The following is an 18,410-nucleotide window of genomic DNA, read 5'->3' on the forward strand; positions in this document are numbered from 1 at the left end:
AAGGAACATTTTTGGGTTAGTTGTCCTATGCCAGAGACTGGATACACAGAGTCTCAGCATCACTTGCTACTTGAGACAGGAGTGGGGTAAAGAGAATGGAGAAAGATCTGACCCAACCAGAAGCTGGCTCCCACCTACTAATCTGGTGCATGTTCTTCTTGGTTTCCAGAGAGAGAGCAGTAGTAAAAGCCTTAGCTTGCCAGTAACAAGTAATGAGAATCCAATGCCACTGTTTTTACTAGAATGTCTCTGCTTTCATTTGGTTGGTTGGTTTCTCATCTATGGTGTGCCTGAGTAGTATAATTTCCTCTTGACTCAACTGAATAACCTGAGAATTTAGAATCCAGAGATGTATCCTTGAATGGAGGATATGCATTTTCTAGTCATTGAGTGAGTCGCTTAACCTTTTGATGTGTCAGTTTCCAACTCAGTGAAATAAGCACAGTGATACCGGACCATGTATCCTATCGAACTGCTAAGAGGAACACATAGAGAGTGGGCAAGTTAGATTTACCAGACTCTGGGATGAGTTCCTGAAATGACCCCAATTTAGGGAGCTGCAGAAGCTTTGACTTTGACTAAAATGTCCCGGAGGGTATCCCCTAATAAATTCTTCTTCTTCCCTTCATTGAATATCTCAATATAAAGTCTGGGAGAATATAGCTCAAAATACAAGTTGTGATTAATTAGCTTAAATAAACGTCTATGTGACATATTGGTTAGTATGATAATTATCCCTAGGGGTTTGTTTGTTTTTATAGCTATGCACACAGTTTCATTCTTGAGAACCCCAAGGAACAAAATGTTATTGGCATCCTCTCCAGAAACAAAGAGCAGCTGCATTTATTTGGGACATTTCCCGGGCTGCTCCTTCCTGCATGTGTGAAGGATGCTGTTGATTTGTCAAGGCACCACTGAAGGAGACTGAGCTCTCACCACCGTCCTTCACCAGCACTTACACGGCCACTGGGTGTGCCAAGTGGGTACTGTGCTATGTCTTATAACCCCATGGCTATGGCCTGACACAAAGGGATTTCTGCCCACACTGGCCTTCCCCTTAAAGTACACTGTTGTGACTATGGAACCCCAATCCCATAGAAAGTCCTGAAATGTCCTAGCTCCATCAGGCTGATCTCATCCTAAAAATTGCTGCCTTATATAGGACTTCCCTGATGCCTTAGATGGTAAAGGTTCTGCCTGCAATGCTGGAGACCCAGGCTTGATCCCTGGGTAGGGAAGATCCCCTGGAGAAGGAAATGGCAACCCACTACAGTATTCTTGCCTGGAGAATTACATGAACAGAGGAGCCTGATGGGCTACAGTCAGAGGGGTCACAAACAGTTAGACATGACCCAGTGACTAACATTTTCATATTTTTTCACATAGAAGGATCAGACTGTCAAGGCTGGAAGACTATTGAGAGAGTTGTTCAGTTCGGTCACTCAGTCGTGTCTGACTCTTTGCGACCCCATGAAACACAGCATGCCAGGCTTCCTTGTCCATCACCAACTCCTGGAGTTCACTCAAACTCATGTCCATCGAGTCGATAATGCCATCCAGCCATCTCATCCTCTGTCGTCCCCTTCTCCTCCTGACTCCAATCCCTCCCAACATCAGGGTCTTTTCCAATGAGTCAACTCTTCACATGAGGTGGCCAAAGTATTGGAGTTTCAGCTTCAGCATCAGTCCTTCCAATGAACACCCAGGACTGATCTCCTTTAGGATGGACTGGTTGGATCTCCTTGAAGTCCAAGAGACTCTCAAGAGTCTTCTCCAACACCACAGTTCAAAAGCATCAATTCTGCAGCACTCAGCCTTCTTCACAGTCCAACTCTCACATCCATACATGACCACTCGAAAACCATAGCCTTGACTAGACGGACCTTTGTTGGCAAAGTAATGTCTCTGCTTTTGAATAAGCTATCTAGATTGGTCATAAGCGTCTTTTAATTTCATGGCTGCAATCACCATCTGCCGTGATTTTGGAGCCCAAGAAATAAAGTCTGACACTGTTTCCATTGTTTTCCCATCTGCCATGAAGTGATGGGACCAGATGCCATGATCTTAGTTTTCTGAATGTTGAGCTTTAAGCGAACTTTTTCACTCTCCTCTTTCACTTTCATCAAGAGGCTTTTTAGTTCCTCTTCACTTTCTGCCATAAGGGTGGTGTCATCTGCATATCTGAGGTTATTGAGATTTCTACTGGCAATCTTGATTCCAGCTTGTGCTTCTTCCAGTCCAGCATTTCTCATGATGTACTCTGCATATAAGTTAAATAAGCAGGGTGACAATACACAGCCTTGACGTACTCCTTTTCTTATTTGGAACCAGTCTGTTGTTCCATGTCCAGTTCTAACTGTTGCTTCCTGACCTGCATACAGGTTTCTCAAGAGGCAGGTCAGGTGGTCTGGTATTCCCATCTGTTTCAGAATTTTCCACAGTTTATGGTGATCTACACAGTCAAAGGCTTTGGCATAGTCAGTAAAACAGAAATAGATGTTTTTCTGGAACTCTCTTGCTTTTCCATAATCCAGCGGATGTTGGCAATTTGATCTGTGGTTCCTCTGCCTTTTCTAAACCAGCTTGAACATCTGGAAGTTCATGGTTCATGTATTGCTGAAGCCTGGCTTGGAGAATTTTGACCATTACTTTACTAGCATGTTAGATGAGTGCAATTGTTCGGTAGTTTGAGCATTCTTTGGCATTGCCTTTCTTTGGAATAGGAATGAAAACTGACATTTTCCAGTCCTGTGGCCACTGCTGAGTTTTCCAAATTTGCTGGCATATTGAGTGCAGCACATTCACAGCATCATCTTCCAGGATTTGAAATAGATCAACTGGAATTCCATCAACTCCACTAGCTTTGTTCATAATGATGCTTTCTAAGGCCCACTTGACTTCACATTCCAGGATGTCTGGCTCTAGGTGAGTGATCACACCATTGTGATTATCTTGGCCTTAAAGCTCTTTTTATACAGTTCTTCTGTGTATTCTTGCCACCTTTTCTTAATATCTTCTGCTTCTGTTAGGTCCATACCATTTCTCTCTTTTATTGAGCCCATCTTTGCATGAAATGTTCCCTTGGTATCTCTAATTTTCTTGAAGAGATCTCTAGTCGTTCCCATTTTGTTGTTTTCCTCTATTTCTTTGTACTGATCACTGAGGAAGGCTTTTTTATCTCTCCTTGCTATTCTTTGGAACTCTGCATTCAGATGCTTATATCTTTCCTTTTCTCCTTTGCTTTTTGCTTCTCTTCTTTTCACAGGTTTTTGTAAAGCCTCCTCAGACAGATATTTTGCTTTTTTGCATTTCTTTTTCTTGGGGATGGTGTTGATCCCTGTCTCCTGTACAGTGTCACGAGCCTCCATCCATAGTTCATCAGGCACTCTGTCTATCAAATCTAGTCCCTTAAATCTATTTTTCACTTCTACTGTATAATCATAAGGGATTTGATTTAGGTCATACCTGAATGGTCTAGTGGTTTTCCCCACTTTCTTCAATTTAAGTCTGAATTTGGCAATAAGGAGTTCATGATCTGAGCCACAGTCAGCTCCCAGTCTTGTTTTTGTTGACTGTATAGAACTTCTCCATCTTTGGCTGCAAAGAATATAATCAAGAGTAGGGTTCAATTCTGGTTAGCCATTAGAATCTGCTTGGGAGATTTTGAAAATATTTGATGCCTCATCAGCCTTTATCCTAATATTCTGATTTAACTGAATTGCAACAGAGTCCTGACGTGTGTGTGCTAAGTTGCTTCAGTCGTGTCCGACTCTTTGTGACCCCATGGACTGTAACCCTCCATGCTCCACTGTCTGTGGGGTTTTCCAGGAAAGATTACTGGAGTGGATTACCGTGCCCTCCTCCAGGGACTCTTCCTGACCCAGGGATTGAACCCACATCTCTTATGTCTCCTGCATTGGCAGATGGATTCTTTACCCCTAGGGTCACATGGGAAGCTCAGAGTCCTGGCATTTGGTGCTTTACAAAAGCTCTTCAAGGTTGAGAACCACTGGACAGAAATCAGGACTAGAACTACTGCCTCTCAATATCTCATCCAGACAATCAGAGAGAAAACAGCTTTGGAGGCAGGCATCTTTGAATTTTGACATCAGCCTCATTTACTTATTAATTGTGGCCTTGAACCAATTATTGAAATTCTCAATTTTCTTGCTTATAAAATGGGAAAAATAACACTAATGTCAGATCATTTGGGTGAAATTAAGTGTAAAGACATATATGTCTGTTTTCTTCATTCATCATGAGTAACTTGAAGATAGGGATCATCTGGTGATTTAGAATAACATTTAATTGAGCAACTACTATGTATCAGACACAGCAAATATAGCATTTAAATTATCTCACTCAAGCCTCACAACTCTGTGAGTCAAAGAACAATTTCATGCAATGAAGCATATTAAAGACACAGATAAGGTAATCAAGATATGTTCAAGATCTCACAGGTCACAGCAGAACCAAGTGTCAAACTCAGATGTTTCTGACTCCAGAGTTTGTTACCTTAATTGATGGACTACAGTGTTTCCCTAGACTGTGCTAACTGTTGTCTCTCTCTCCCTTAGCATGACACCTGCCACATGGAAGGTACTATATAAATATTCAATAAAAGTATAAGAATGGAAAGATGTGAATGAATGAGTGAAGGGATGATGAATGAATGAAGTACCTAGTTCATAGTAAACAGTCAGTTACTATTGATTCTTTGCTCTGTTGATCAGTCTACTCTATCGGATAAAAAGCATTTATCTTCAACAGAGGCAACATGCAGTAAACAAAATTATAATGTGCCTTATAGGAAACTGCCATAGGAAAATGAGATCAATCCCATTCTTTCATATGGCATTAGGCAGGATATGATTTTCACTCAGAGCATGTTGGTAGTTAATATCAGAAAAATAAAGATCAATTCATGCCAGCTTTAAACTCCTCTTAATCTTTTAAATTACTATGTGGACATTGGCTGTCATGATATTTTATGTATTTCCTATATGTATTCTGAACGCAGCTGTGCTAAGACTCTGAGGGCTTATTTTAGCACACAAGAGCAGCTTAGGATAGTCAGAAATGCACGATATGTGGGATCAGCAAGCTGGAGTTAAGGTTTTGGCTAGTCACTTAGCAGCTGTGAAGCTTTAATCCCAAGCATTTCAAGTAAAGTATGCCTACCCTAGAGGTTTGGGACATTATGCTGTAAAGTCTCAGAGATGCAGGATAAATGCAATGCCTTCATTCATTCATTAAGCAAATATTTACTGAATGTCAGCCATTGAATTATAAGTGAAATGAACAAGATGGATAAGGTCACTGTTCTCATGGAGACTGAGATTCTTCAAAGAGAGACATGTAATAAATAAGATAATTTTAAAACAGATTAATGCTATCTTTGGAAAAAAAGATAACATGAAGTTATTTTTAAAAGGCTTAGTAGAAAGCTTAAGAGGGCTGGTGATGGAATATTATTAGTTGTCTACCCAGAATCCTCTTTCCCCTTTCTAATAGTCTGTTGTTTTCAATTTGATGTCCGTTATTACCACATACCACCCATGGGATGGGTACTGATTGACTTAAGCCAAACATATTCAACTCCCCAGTGGTTTAAGGGAGCTACATAACCTAAATAGTCCAGTTGGGATTCTGGCAAGCAATCTTGGTATCAAAGTTGCTTTCTCTGCTTTTCCTCTCAGAATCAGAGGATAAAGATATAAAGACAGGGATTGTTGGTGCCATCTTGCCCCTAAAATGGAAAGAACTTGAGGATGCAGACAAGAAGAGAGAGCACAGTGGGTGAATCCCACTGGGAGGTAAGCTAACTCTGAGGTTGGCCTTATCTACAAACCTTGTTACAAAAGCAAATAAATTCCTTTATTGCTTAAGCAAATTTGAACCAGCTTTTCTGTTTATTCCACCAGAGAATTCATAATGGATACAGAATTTGATTCCAGGAGTAGGGTGCAGCAACGTGGACTTGTCTGAGCAGAGGTGATGAGGTGAAGAGCAATGGCCTGTTGGGACTCAGGCTTGTGCCTACAAACTGCATCAGGAAAAATGGCAGGAAAAATTCAGGACTTGGGATTCTAGTAAGATCCTACAATGAAGCAACAATCTTCAGATGAAATGTCCCATCTGACAACAGAAGAAAGTATGGTTTTACTTAGAAGGCTCTCTCTGGATATGCATAACAAGAAAAATGCCTGGAATCTGGCAATGTTACAAAGACCAAATACTTGACTCCAAGTTAAGTTCATACAAGTAAAGATAGGAGGTAAAGTTGGGGCAAAAGACAAGCCTATCCCCTTAGGTCACTCCTAAATACTTCCTATGAAATCATTCCCACCTGACAAAGCAAACAAGTGCAGCTGTGATGGAACCAAGGACAGGGAACAAATCATTCCACTCCAAGTTATTATCAGAAACTGTCCAGTAGCAGAAGCCAAGACGTAAGTAGCATCCATGACACTAAGGTCTAAGGGGATGATAACATTATTAATACAACAGAGGTCTGCTCTTAGACAATAGAACTTCCTAGATTCAAATACAACTGGAGACAGCCTCTCTGTCTATGGTTCCCAGCCTGCGGAAGGGACTGGTCAAATGTCTTGATGATACCTAAGCCTATAAAGGAACTGTGTCACCAAAGACATCCCAAGCCTGGACAACCACAGTCTTGACACTGAAATGCTGTGGCAGTCTCAGGTTCTTTGAGGTCACACGCACAGAATCAAGGATGCTAAAATTATGTATCCCTTGGAAAGGAAAACTTCTTTAGATATGTCAGTGAATGAAGAGCCTCCAAGAGAAGAAAACCAGAGGCTGCCAGATCAGTTGACTAAGCGACTCCTCCACTGACACAGCACTATCAGATCATGATGCTGGAAAGAAGGAAGAAAATTCTTATTACTGCCATTACCAAGCCAGCGTCCTCAGAGTCCCCCTGATTAGATAAGTTCTGTTCTCACCCTCAAGTCTCATACCCACCCCAGGGGAATTATGTCTTTTATGTAAAATTTGCCAGTGGATGTCTATGTTCATGAGAGTGTGTGTTTTCCCAATTCTCCTCTTTTTATCATTGAGACTTCTTTCATTGAAGTTAGCTATATTCTTTGTCTACTGTCATATACTTAATGTCTTGGTGATTGATAAATTAGTCTTAACTAAGTGTGAAGAGCTACACTGACTGAAAAATTTTCTATATCACTCAGAAGTCCTGACTTGGAACTAAATGTAGTAATTGCATGATACTTCAGTTGTCTATTTTGGGGGACAGAATGAGTGTACTTTATGTAGGTATGAATGAACATTTAAAAATATGCATGTATGGGAAGATGGGTGTATGTAGGTGTTGCATACTCAAAGATGTCGGCTGTCTAAAACCACTTAATGTTTATCCTAAGACTGAGCAAATAAGTTAATAAATTGTGGAAAAGGAGAGCCAAACTTCTCATAGCCAGGAAAAGGAGTTTAATTAAGGAAAGGAGAAAAACTAGAGTGAATGTAGCATTGGATTAATATTGGAGGTTACCCCACATGGGACTCATGGCTTTTGATATTTAGATGCATATAAAAATATACATAAATATAAGACTATGTTCACACATTTATTTTCTAGCTCCATTTTCAGAGAGCCCTAGATACAATACCAGTAACAATAAATATACAAATTGCTCAGATTTTGGTTTCTGAACACTATTATCCAATGAGAGTTACTATGGTTCTTTGGAGAAGTAGCTGAGTCTAGGCAGAGAAAGTATAAGATGGGTAGGAAGTGTCTCATGATGCCAGATATAAGGAAATATTAAAAACAAATGATGAGAATCTGTCAAAAGGACATAGGAGTCTACTTTAAAAAGCTCTCTTTATCAAATCTGGGACAACATAAACAGCAAAATAAATAATATTAGTGATGAATTATAACCCATAGAATAAAATAAGAATACACAAAGTGCACTGATGTAAAGCGAAAGTGAAAGTCCTTCAGTTGTGTCTGACTTTTTGTGACCTCATGGACTATACAGTCCTTGGAATTCTGCAAGCCAGAACACTGGAGTGGATAGCCTTTAAGTGACAGAGAAGAAAAAGTATAGTAGGATTCCAACTAATAAATGTAGAAGGATTAAGGTCAAACATTTGTCAAACACCACAGTGAGAATTGTTTCAGGCAAGATTCATCAATACATGCTAAGACAGTAGCAAAAAGAATGATGAGAAATAGGATATTTAGGTAATCTCAAAGTATATTCCCCAAAGCTTCTAACTAATTACAAAGGGGAAAACAGTAATATGAGTATAAAGATGGTAGGCACTGCCTAAATTCAGTGATTAAAATTTTCATCACTATAATGGTCCAAGTCATCATCCTATATCTTTTGTTGTGATGCAGTCAGATGAATATAGTATCCCTCTGCAGTATTTGTTCCAAAAATGTATAACCTTAATTTAAATTATGAGCAAACATTATGCAAACACAAATTGAGGGCCATTCTACAAAATAACTGACCAACGCACTTCAAAATGTCAAGATAATGAAAGACAAAGGGAAGCTATTGGAATAAGATAGCAGTATCTATCAGAGAAAATTTTCTGATTTTAATCTTTGTGCAGATGTTATGTTAGATATTAACTTTTGGAGAATCTGGGTGAAGAGTATGCAGGAAGTCTGACCTATGTTTGTAACATGCTTGCAAGCGAAATCATTTCAAGATGAAAAGTTTAACATTTTTAAAATTAAAATATGAAAAAAAATCCTCAGCCTTTCAATTGTTTCCATGGTCACCCCTCCTTTAAAACCTTTATAGACCCCTTAATTATTGTAATTCCATGCTTATGTTTATTTCCATATTATAACAGTTTATTATGACTCAAAGGTTCATAGACTGGCAGCCTGTAGGCTAAAGGGACCTTTAATCCTTTTATGTTTGGCTGTCACAAAAGTTTGCCCATTCCCACAAATTTGATTTGTCATGGCTCCCAACTACTCTTTATTATCTCAAGCATCAGGCTAGCTCTACTCATTTATAAAACCAGTATTTTTTTTAGTAATTTAAACATTTCTACCAAAATCTTGAAATCCTGTATAACAATATATCAAAATATGTTTTCATAGATAACAACTTTAGGCTCTGTTCAGATAATTGCATTCACTGATTCATGGTCTGAGTAAACTGTTCACTTGACTTTTATTATGTCATGAAAATATGTGCTTTTTCATTTTTGACTCAGAATAGCCATTAGTCACCGTATTTCTAACACTGCTCTTTGAGTTTAATCGCAGTTTAGATCAATCACAAAAGATATGAAAATGAGGATATTCAGTGAGATTCTGCATTTGTTATTCATTTCTCAGAAACCTGAGGGGTTCTTGGTTTAGGGATTACCTCATCTCTTCCAGAGTCTTCCTCCACCCCATAATCACCTGGAAAGGTTTTAATTTAAATATTGATGCCTAGATGCTTGTCTTGACGATTGAGATTGAATTCCTATGCAGTAGGGCTTCCTGGCGGCTCAGAGGGTAAAGCATCTGCCTGCAATGTGGGAGACCTGGGTTCGATCCCTGGGTTGGGAAGATCCCCTGGAGAAGTAAATGGCAACCCACTCTAGTGTTCTTGTCTGGAAAACCCCATGGACAGAGGAGCCTGGTAGGCTACAGTCCATGGGGTCGCAAAGAGACACGACTGAGCAACTTCACTCACTCAGGGCCTAGACATTCATGTATACGTGCATGCATGCTTAGTCCCTCAGTTGTATCCGACTCTTTGTAACCCCCATGGATGGTAGCCCGTCAGGCTCCTCTGTCCATGGGATTCTCCAGGCAAGAATACTAGAGTGGGTTGCCATTTTCCTCTCCAGGAGATCTTCTCCACCCACAGATCGAACCTGCATCTCGTGTGTCTCCTGCACTGTGGGCAGATTCCATACCTGCTGAGCCACTGGGGAAGCCCCATATATATGAATAATAAAATATATATAGTAGAAATATGTATTTTTAGGTTTCCCAGATGATTCTAATGTGCATCTAGATGGGAGAATCATTGATCTTCCTTGGTTACAGAGCATCCATTGTCCTGGGGCAGGGTATAACAGGAACTTGACAAAGTTTACCCCTTCCAATACTCCTTAACATATAGGGTGGGTCACTAAGAAGAAATTATACATTAAAAATTCCTGGGGAGCTTGTAAAGCATGGTGATTCCTGGGTCACATCCTCATAAATTCTTTTATTGCTTTGGCCACACCATGCAGCATGTGGGATCTTAGTTCCCAGACCAGGGATCAAACCTGTGCCCCCTGCATTGGAAGCACTGAAATGTGGAGTCTTGACAATTGGACTGCCAGGGAAGTCCCACCATCATAGATTCTGATTCTGTATTTCTACTGCACACTATGCTAATCACCAGTTAGCTACTTCCTAGAAAGGAGATCTGCAGTTCACCGTTGTTCAAGGCTTTATTTCTGAATCATTCATCCTGACCCATTCATTCCTCCCACCACTTTGCCTCTTGATCTCACAAATTTCCAAATCATCACTTCTCGATCTTCAGCTTTCCCACTGGACTTTCCTTCTGGCATTTTCTTCTTCTTGGCTCCCCATGCACCACAGTATGATGTCCCTCAGTGAACCTGCTTTTGTTTGTCTTGGGAGACTGCCCACACATTACATCTATTTTTCCCAGAGATTTCTGCTCTTCAAATTTACCTTCCCCATCTTTCATATGCTGGATATACCCCAGCTTGAATCTTCTTGGGTTAGTTGATTAAAAAGCCATCTTAAAACTTTATGGCTTAACACAACAAATATGATTCTACGGGATAACTCAATGTTTCTTCTACTCTGGATCAGCTGGGCTGGAGTGGGGTTCACTCACATCTTTGAGACCTCAGTTGAGATGGCTGGGACAGCTTGGGGCCTCTTTCCATGTGATCTCTCATCCTCCATAGATTAGCCTGGGCTTCTTCAAATGGTGGTAGAAGGACTCTATAAGAGCAGCAAGAGAGGGAAAGCCCCACTAAGAAGTGTTTCTTCAAGTCTCTGCTTGCACTAAGTTTGCTGATGTCTCATTGACCAAAGCAAGTCACTGGCCAAGACTGAAGTCAAGGTGGGAAGTGACTACACGGAGGCATGAATCCTTGGTGCCCATTACTACGAAAGCAGACAATAGCTTTCCCCCAAATTCCAATTATTTATGCCCCTTTGTGGTGCTGGAGAAGACTCTTAAAAAAAAAAATCAACCCTCAATATGCATTGGAAGAACTGATGCTGAAACTGAAGCTCCAATATTTTGGCCTCCTGATGTGAAGAGCTGACTCACTGGAAAAGACCCCGATGCTGTGAAAGATTAAAGGCAAAAGAAGGGGGCAGCAGAAGATAAGATGCTTAGATAGTGTCACTGACTCAAATGGACATGAATCTGAGCAAACTTCGGGAGATGGTAAAGGTCAGGGAAGCCTGGCGTGCTAGAGTCCTTGAGATCACAAAGAATCGGACACAACTTAGCAACTGAACAAACAAAACAAAAACATGTGCAAAATATACTTTCTCCCTCTGAAGGTCCCCCAAAGTCTCATTTAACTATAGTGTTAGGCTCAGAGTCTAGAATCTTGTGGTTTCTAGTTCAAATGGGGATGAGGCAGTTCTTGGCTGTGACTCTTTTGGATCTAGAAACCTGTAAATGAAAGAGAGAAGTTATGTGCTGTGCACACACACAACAAACAGTGAAATCCAGGGACAGGACAATTGCAGTAAGTACATCCATTGAAAAAGAGAATTAAAGGGAAAGCACACAGTGACACTGACGCCTAAGAATTCTGGGATCCTGCCAGGCATGTGTCGCCAGGTTGCCCTGCTCTGATTTCTCTGGAAGTAATTTCCTAATCCATTGTTCTCCACTGCCTCTGGCGCCTCTGTCCAGCTCTTGGCTCTGTCTTCTGAGGCAGCATTCCTTTTCTGTAAGAATTAGGCTGTGTTGGCCCCCGAATAGCTTTTTGAGCCTAATTCCTACTCAAACAAAAAGTTGGGTGCCCAAGGGCTATATTGCAATTTATGAAATCTCAGACCCTTTTACTCCAAGCTGGTTATGGTTTTATTTGTTTTTTATTAAGATTTTATTTCACCAAAGCAGTTTTCAGCTCATAGCAAAATTAAGGGACCAGAGCAGAGATTTCCTATATATCCCCACTCCCACACATGCATAGTCATGGTATAGTCCCCCATTATCAGCATAATCCCCCATTATCAGATAGCATATGTTCTAAGAATCTTAAGGGTATTGTTCCATGGCAGCCAATCATGCTCAAAATAGAGAGATGACAGTCTTTAAAAGAACTGTGGATAGTCCCCCATACATCAGTTCAGTTCAGTTCAATTCAGTCACTCAGTCATGTCTGACTCTTTGCGACCCCATGAATTGCAGCACGCCAGGCCTCCCTGTCCATCACCAACTCCCAGAGTTTACTCAAACTCACGTCCATTGAGCCAGTGATGCCATCCAATCATCTTATCCTCTGTCGTCCCCTTCTCCTCTCGCCTTCAATCTTTCCCAGCATCAGGGTCTTTTCAAATGAGTCAGCTCTTTGCATCAGGTGGCCAAAGTATTGGAGTTTCAGCTTCAGCATCAGTCCTTCCAATGAATATTTAGGACTGATTTCCTTTAGGATTGACTGGTTTGATCTCCTTGCAGTCCAAGGGACTCTCAAGAGTCTTCTCCAACACCACAGTTCAAAAGCGCTCAGCTTTCTTTATAGTCCAACTCTCACATCCATACATGACTACTGGAAAACCATAGCCTGGACTAGATGGACTTTGTTCGCAAAGTAATAGCTCTGCTTTTTAATATGCTGTCTAGGTTGGTCAGAACTTTTCTTCCAAGGAGTAAGTGTCTTTTTATTTCATGGCTGCAGTCACCATCTGCAGTGATTTTTGGAGCCCCCCAAAATAAAGTCTGCCACTGTTTCCACTGTTTCTCCATTTACTTGCCATAAAGTGATGGGACTGGCTGCCACGATCTTTGTTTTCGGATCCACCTCCAGATGGTACGTTTGTCACAACCACTGAACCAGCACTGACGCATCTTCATCACCCAGAGTCCATAGTTACATAGGGTTCACTCATGGGGTTGTACGTTCTGTGGTTTTGAACAAATGTATTAAGATGGTTAGATAGAATCACCAACTCAATGGATGTGAATCTGAATGGGATTCAGGAAGATAGTGAAGGATTCGGAAGCTGGTGAAGGATTCCGGAGAAGGTGAAGGAAAGGGAAACCTGGTGCGCTGCAGCCTGTGGGGTTGCAAAGAGTCGGACACAACTTAGTGACTGAATGACAACAACATAATGATATCAGTACACTTTCTTCATTATGGCATCATGCAGAGTATTTTCGGTGCTCTAAAAGTCCTCTGTGCTCTGCCTGTTCATCCCCATCAAATGCTGGCAGCCACCGTAGTTTTGTCTTGTCCAGAATGTTACTATAGTTTTCGTTTTTTAGTACAACTCTCTTTAAAATGTCATGTGTTCTATTATTGTCATTCATGTCTGCTATGCTTCAAACCACATCCGTGATTCTCTCTATTTTGAACATGTTTGGCTGCCATGGAACAATACCCTTAAGATTCTTAGAAGATACGCCACCTGAGATATTCCACTGGAAACTACCTTATAAAGGCCCCTTCGAGAACAAGGCAGCTTCAAAAAAAATGAACAGGAAGGAATCATTTCTGCAAGAACAGGAAGGGTAGCAGCACAGAGCGAGACCAGGAATCTGCACGGAGCAGATCTGGGACACTCAGTTCTTGCTGGATGTTGTGTGGATGGGTTGAACTTGATTGAAAGCCCAAGACTGGGCAAACAGCCATAATTTGACAGCTGCCATCCCAAGGCCTATTCAGTTTTCTGAAGTATTTTGAAAATGTAACATTATTTTAAATATACCCTTGCAAGTTATTTTATGATATTTGTTATATTTCTTTTAAATGATTCTCCATCAAATTAATATGTTATCATTTACCAGTCCCCTATAGTACCTTATGTAGGCAATTTTGGTTTTCTGCTATCATCATCTTTATAAATTTTTACTCTTGAATTCATTGATTTTCCAATATTTCCCAATATTTAAAAAATTAGATCACTGGTTAATAGTACTGAAACCTACTTGAGGCAAGTGAGCTAAGTCTAGTAATTTCCAGAAGGATTGTAGCAATTTATAACACTGTCACCAGGCTACCTATTTCCCTGAAGCCTTATCATCATTGAATTTGATCATTTTTCTTTTTTTAGAATTTAGCAGACGAAATGGGCTCTTCTGGTTTTAATTTCCATTTCTAACTTCTAAGTAGAGTAATAATTCTTCCTTTTGTTAAATTACCCAGTCATTTTTCTTGTGTGGCATCTGCGCCAATTGTAGAGTGTAAAATTAATGTTAGATTTAGCTTCAAATGACAAAAACAAGAAAATCCAAAGGACAAAAAAATTTAACAGTGGCTTTTTTCTTTCTCACTTAAAAGACATCTGGGGACAGTCCAGGGCTGCCAAGCACTCAGGTTGTCAGGGACCCAGGCTCTATAACCCTCAGCAACAGCGTCTGTGTTCCAGTTGGCAGGAAGGAGACAAGGGGGTGGGTGAGGGGGATAAGCCGCTTCCCTTTAAGGACATTTTCCAGAAGGTGCACACCACTTCTGTTTATATCCTCTTGGCCAGCACTAAGTTTTATTTCCAGAAAAAAAGGGAGGGTGGATAGCATGTTGACTAGCAGTCTCTGCTGTACACAGCCAACCTCCATCTCCCATCAGAGCTGAGAAAGGAGCCGCAGTGGCAGGAAACGGTGGTGCAGTTAAAGGAGAGAAGGGCTAGGACTCAGTCCGGCACAGAGATGGGTGTGGGGGGGAGGGACAGTCTTGCCCATGGGAATCAGGCTGTCTCTGATCCTGCACTCTAATCTGGTGCTTCACCCTTAGCCCTCGCTAATAGACCTTCCACCTCCTCCCCAGATTCTCAACATTTTCAAGGCCCAGCTCAGATCTCAACTCCTGCAGCCTTCCCTTTGCAGCCCAAGCATTTACTACTTCTTCAAAACTAGATACCAAGATAGGTCTTGTTATCATTACTCTATGTGTAGTTGACCCAAAGAAATTACAAATTTATGAAAAGCAGGCATAGTAACTTACATTGTTTGGTGGATGTCACCTCTCCATATTCTCTTTTTTAGGAATCTCAATTTAGGAATCCCTTCTTACTCATAAATATCCTATTTGGGGGAATCCAAGGTTTAAAAAATCCAGTGAATGTAACTTTCTCAAGAACTGAAATGCATGGAGGGTGGGTTTGGCATGAATGTCAAGGTCAAGAGGACAGTATGAATCTAAGTGGGATGGCAGGTACCCTCAGAATAGGAATGGAAGTTGATAGGCATGCAGGGCTGAAATTTGAGCCTTTCCAGCTATCTATTGTTAGATGGTGTCTGCCTTGTTGATTATTATACATTTTGCCTCTTACTTTGAGTATACCCTGGGTATAGGAAGGGATGTAAGGCTTCCCAGGTGGTGTAGTGATAAAGAATCTGCTTGCCAATGCAGGAGACTCAGGTTCGATCCTTGAGTTGGGAAGATCCCCTGGAGGAGGAAATGGCAACTCACTCCAGTATTGTTGCCTGGGAAATCCCATGGACAGAGGAGCCTGGTGGGCTACAGTCCATAGGGTCACAAAGAGTCAGACACGACTGAGTGACAGTACCACCCCAAGCCACCAAGTGTGAAACTATGTAAGGGAAAGAAGATATGACGGGCAGGAGAGGGACAGATTGTTAAGGGCCCCGAAAGCCAGGCTAGGAAGCTGAGAGGCAGTGGGGAACCATAGACAAGCGTGGCTTTGGAATCAGGTAAAAGAAACACCCAAGCTCACATTTCCTCTTTATCAGATATTTGCTGTGTGAATTAGGCCAACATCTTATTTCTCATGTGTAAAATGAGGATAATGATACTGACATACCACTCAATACATAAGAATGTCTTTGTTGCCCCAGGAAGTCGTTATATATTTTGTTCAGCATAACATGCAGTAATATGGTTAATGGCCTTGCTAAGCAGTCTATAAACTACAATTTGATAAGATTATAAGTGAATTAATTCTTTTATAGCTACAAAATTATTCAAGAGATCAACCACCAAGATCTAACAGCTCCACTTCCAGGGACTTCTCAACACTTCTTGAGCTGTCAGGCTGGGACTTGAAGAAGAAGGAACCCCTGGGTTTCTGAGTCAAGGACACCCCAGGGAATCCAGGTGCTTGGGTGTTGCTTTTCTCTGCTTGCCAGCAAGGGAGGCCCCTGAACCTAAAAATACCTGCCTGGGAGAGATTTGGGGAGGGGAAGGGAGGACGCAGTGTGGAGGCAAGATGGGAGGAGTTTGCAAGAGAAAATGAGAGGATGCCAAGGAAACATGTTTTACTGAGTGGCATCCCCTTTCCTAAGTCACCACTTCCAGAAGCTGGGCTCCGGAGAGCCTTTTGAGGGATCCAGAGGTAAAAAAATAGGTGGTATTCAGGAGGCATTTCTGGTTGGTACCTCTGGGATCTGCAGCTTATAGTGTCTTGAAACTCTGAGGCCCCAGGAGGCCCCAGGAGATGGGAAAGAATGAAGAAAGATCATAGGAGGTAGGACGACAGGAGTGTCCTCACCTACTTCACCAACCAGAGCAAGGCCTTTAGAAATGGTTTCCCTTTCTGTTGTTAACTGAGTATCTGGACCATCTCAGTTTACCAACCTGCGCATCTTACTGTGCAACAATCAGAAAGCAAGATCTGAGGTCCTTGAGAACAAAGATTGAGCCTGGATGATTGAGGATGGGGAAAGAGGAGGAACGAGAAGAACTGAGAACTGGAACTTGGAAGATGACTCTGGATGCCCTGTTGAAATGGGGGCTTGAGATCTTTGGCTTGAAGGAAATGGACATTGGGATGTGTGCACAGTAGGGACAGATGATGCACAGAGGGTGCCCCGAACAACCCTCCATTAGGAGCACACAAGTCCCTTGGACTGCACAGACATGGGTAATTTCAAGAGAATTTCCAGATCCTCATTTCCCTCTGTGTTATTTCTCAAAACTGATGCCTCTGAGGGCAGATCCTGGATGTCCTGCTAGTTCTCATTTCCCACCTCACCTTTGACCTTTGTTGTTTTCAGTCGCTAAGTCGTGTCTGACTCTTTGCAACCTCAATGGACTACAGATCACCAGCCTTCCCTGTCCTTCACTATAGTATAGTACAACAACTATACTTCAGTTGAAAAAAAGCTGTGAGCTGGTTCTTGAATACATTTCTCTGTGTGTGTGTGTCTGTCTGTCTGTCTGTCTGTCTGTCTCTCTGCATGCTTAGCTGCTCAGTCATGTCCGACTCTTTCCAACCCACTGGACTGTAGCCCACCAGACTCCTCTGTCCATTCTATTTTTTTCTGGCAAGAATACTGAAATGAGTTGCCATTTCTTTCTCCAGGGATCTTCCCATCCCAGGGATCCAAGTTGAGTCACCTGTGTCTCCTGCTGTGCAGGAGGATTCTTTACCCACTGAGTGTGTCTATTGTTGTTCAGTCACTAAGTCATATCCAATTCTTTGCAACCCCATGGACTGCAGCACACCAGGTTTCCCTATCTTTCACTATCTTCCAGAGTTTGCTCAGACTCATGTCTATTGAATCTGTGATGCCATCCAACCATCTCATCTTCTGTCAGCACCTTCTCTTCTGCCCTCAGTCTGTCACAACAGTAGGGTCTTTTCCAATGAGTCACCTCTTTGAATCAGGTGGCCAAAGTACTGGAGCTTCAACTTTTACATCAGTCCTTCCAATGAATATTTCAGTTCAGTTCAGTTCAGTTGCTCAGTCATGTCTGACTCTTTGTGCCCCCATGAATTGCAGCACACCAGGCCTCCCTATCCATCACCAACTCCTGGAGTTCACTCAAACTCATGTCCATCAAGTCAGTGATGCCATCCAGCCATCTCATCCTCTGTCGTCCCCTTCTCCTCCTGCCTCTAATCCCTCCCAGCATCAAAGTCTTTTCCAGTGAGTCAACTCTTCTCATGAGGTGGCCAAACTACTGGAGTTTCAGCTTTAGCATCAGTCCTTCCAAAGAACTGGTTGGATCTGGTTAGATCCAACCAGATCCAACCAGAACTGAATGGACTGGTTGGATCTCCTTGCAGTCCAAGGGACTCCCAAGAGTCTTCTCCAACACCACAGTTCAAAAGCATCAATTCTTCAGCACTCAGCTTTCTTCACAGTCCAACTCTCACATCCATACATGACCACTGGAGAAACCGTAGCCTTGACTAGATGGACCTTTGTTGGCAAAGTAATGTCTCTGCTTTTGAATATGCTATCTACGTTGGTCATAACTTTCCTTCCAAGGAGTAAGTA

At 41.7% G+C, this 18,410-nt stretch overlaps 1 long non-coding RNA gene across 2 annotated transcripts in view; it reads left to right on the plus strand.

Annotated features, from left to right (window-relative positions):
• The window catches only part of LOC114118742 (uncharacterized), a 107,613-nt gene extending 97,624 nt beyond the window's left edge, over positions 1 to 9,989 (plus strand). Inside the window, exons 5-7 of one of the 2 annotated variants that reach the window (XR_009596785.1) lie at positions 5,700 to 5,816; positions 5,925 to 8,942; positions 9,834 to 9,989. This is a non-coding gene — a long non-coding RNA (uncharacterized LOC114118742). Of the gene's footprint in view, positions 1 to 5,699; positions 5,817 to 5,924; positions 9,206 to 9,833 lie in introns of those variants that run through there. The other variant, XR_009596784.1, reaches the window with a different exon arrangement.
• The last annotated feature ends 8,421 nt before the right edge of the window (positions 9,990 to 18,410 follow it).

The sequence above is a fragment of the Ovis aries genome, chromosome 16 (assembly GCF_016772045.2).
Source record: "Ovis aries strain OAR_USU_Benz2616 breed Rambouillet chromosome 16, ARS-UI_Ramb_v3.0, whole genome shotgun sequence".
In the NCBI taxonomy this organism is placed as follows: domain Eukaryota; kingdom Metazoa; phylum Chordata; class Mammalia; order Artiodactyla; family Bovidae; genus Ovis; species Ovis aries.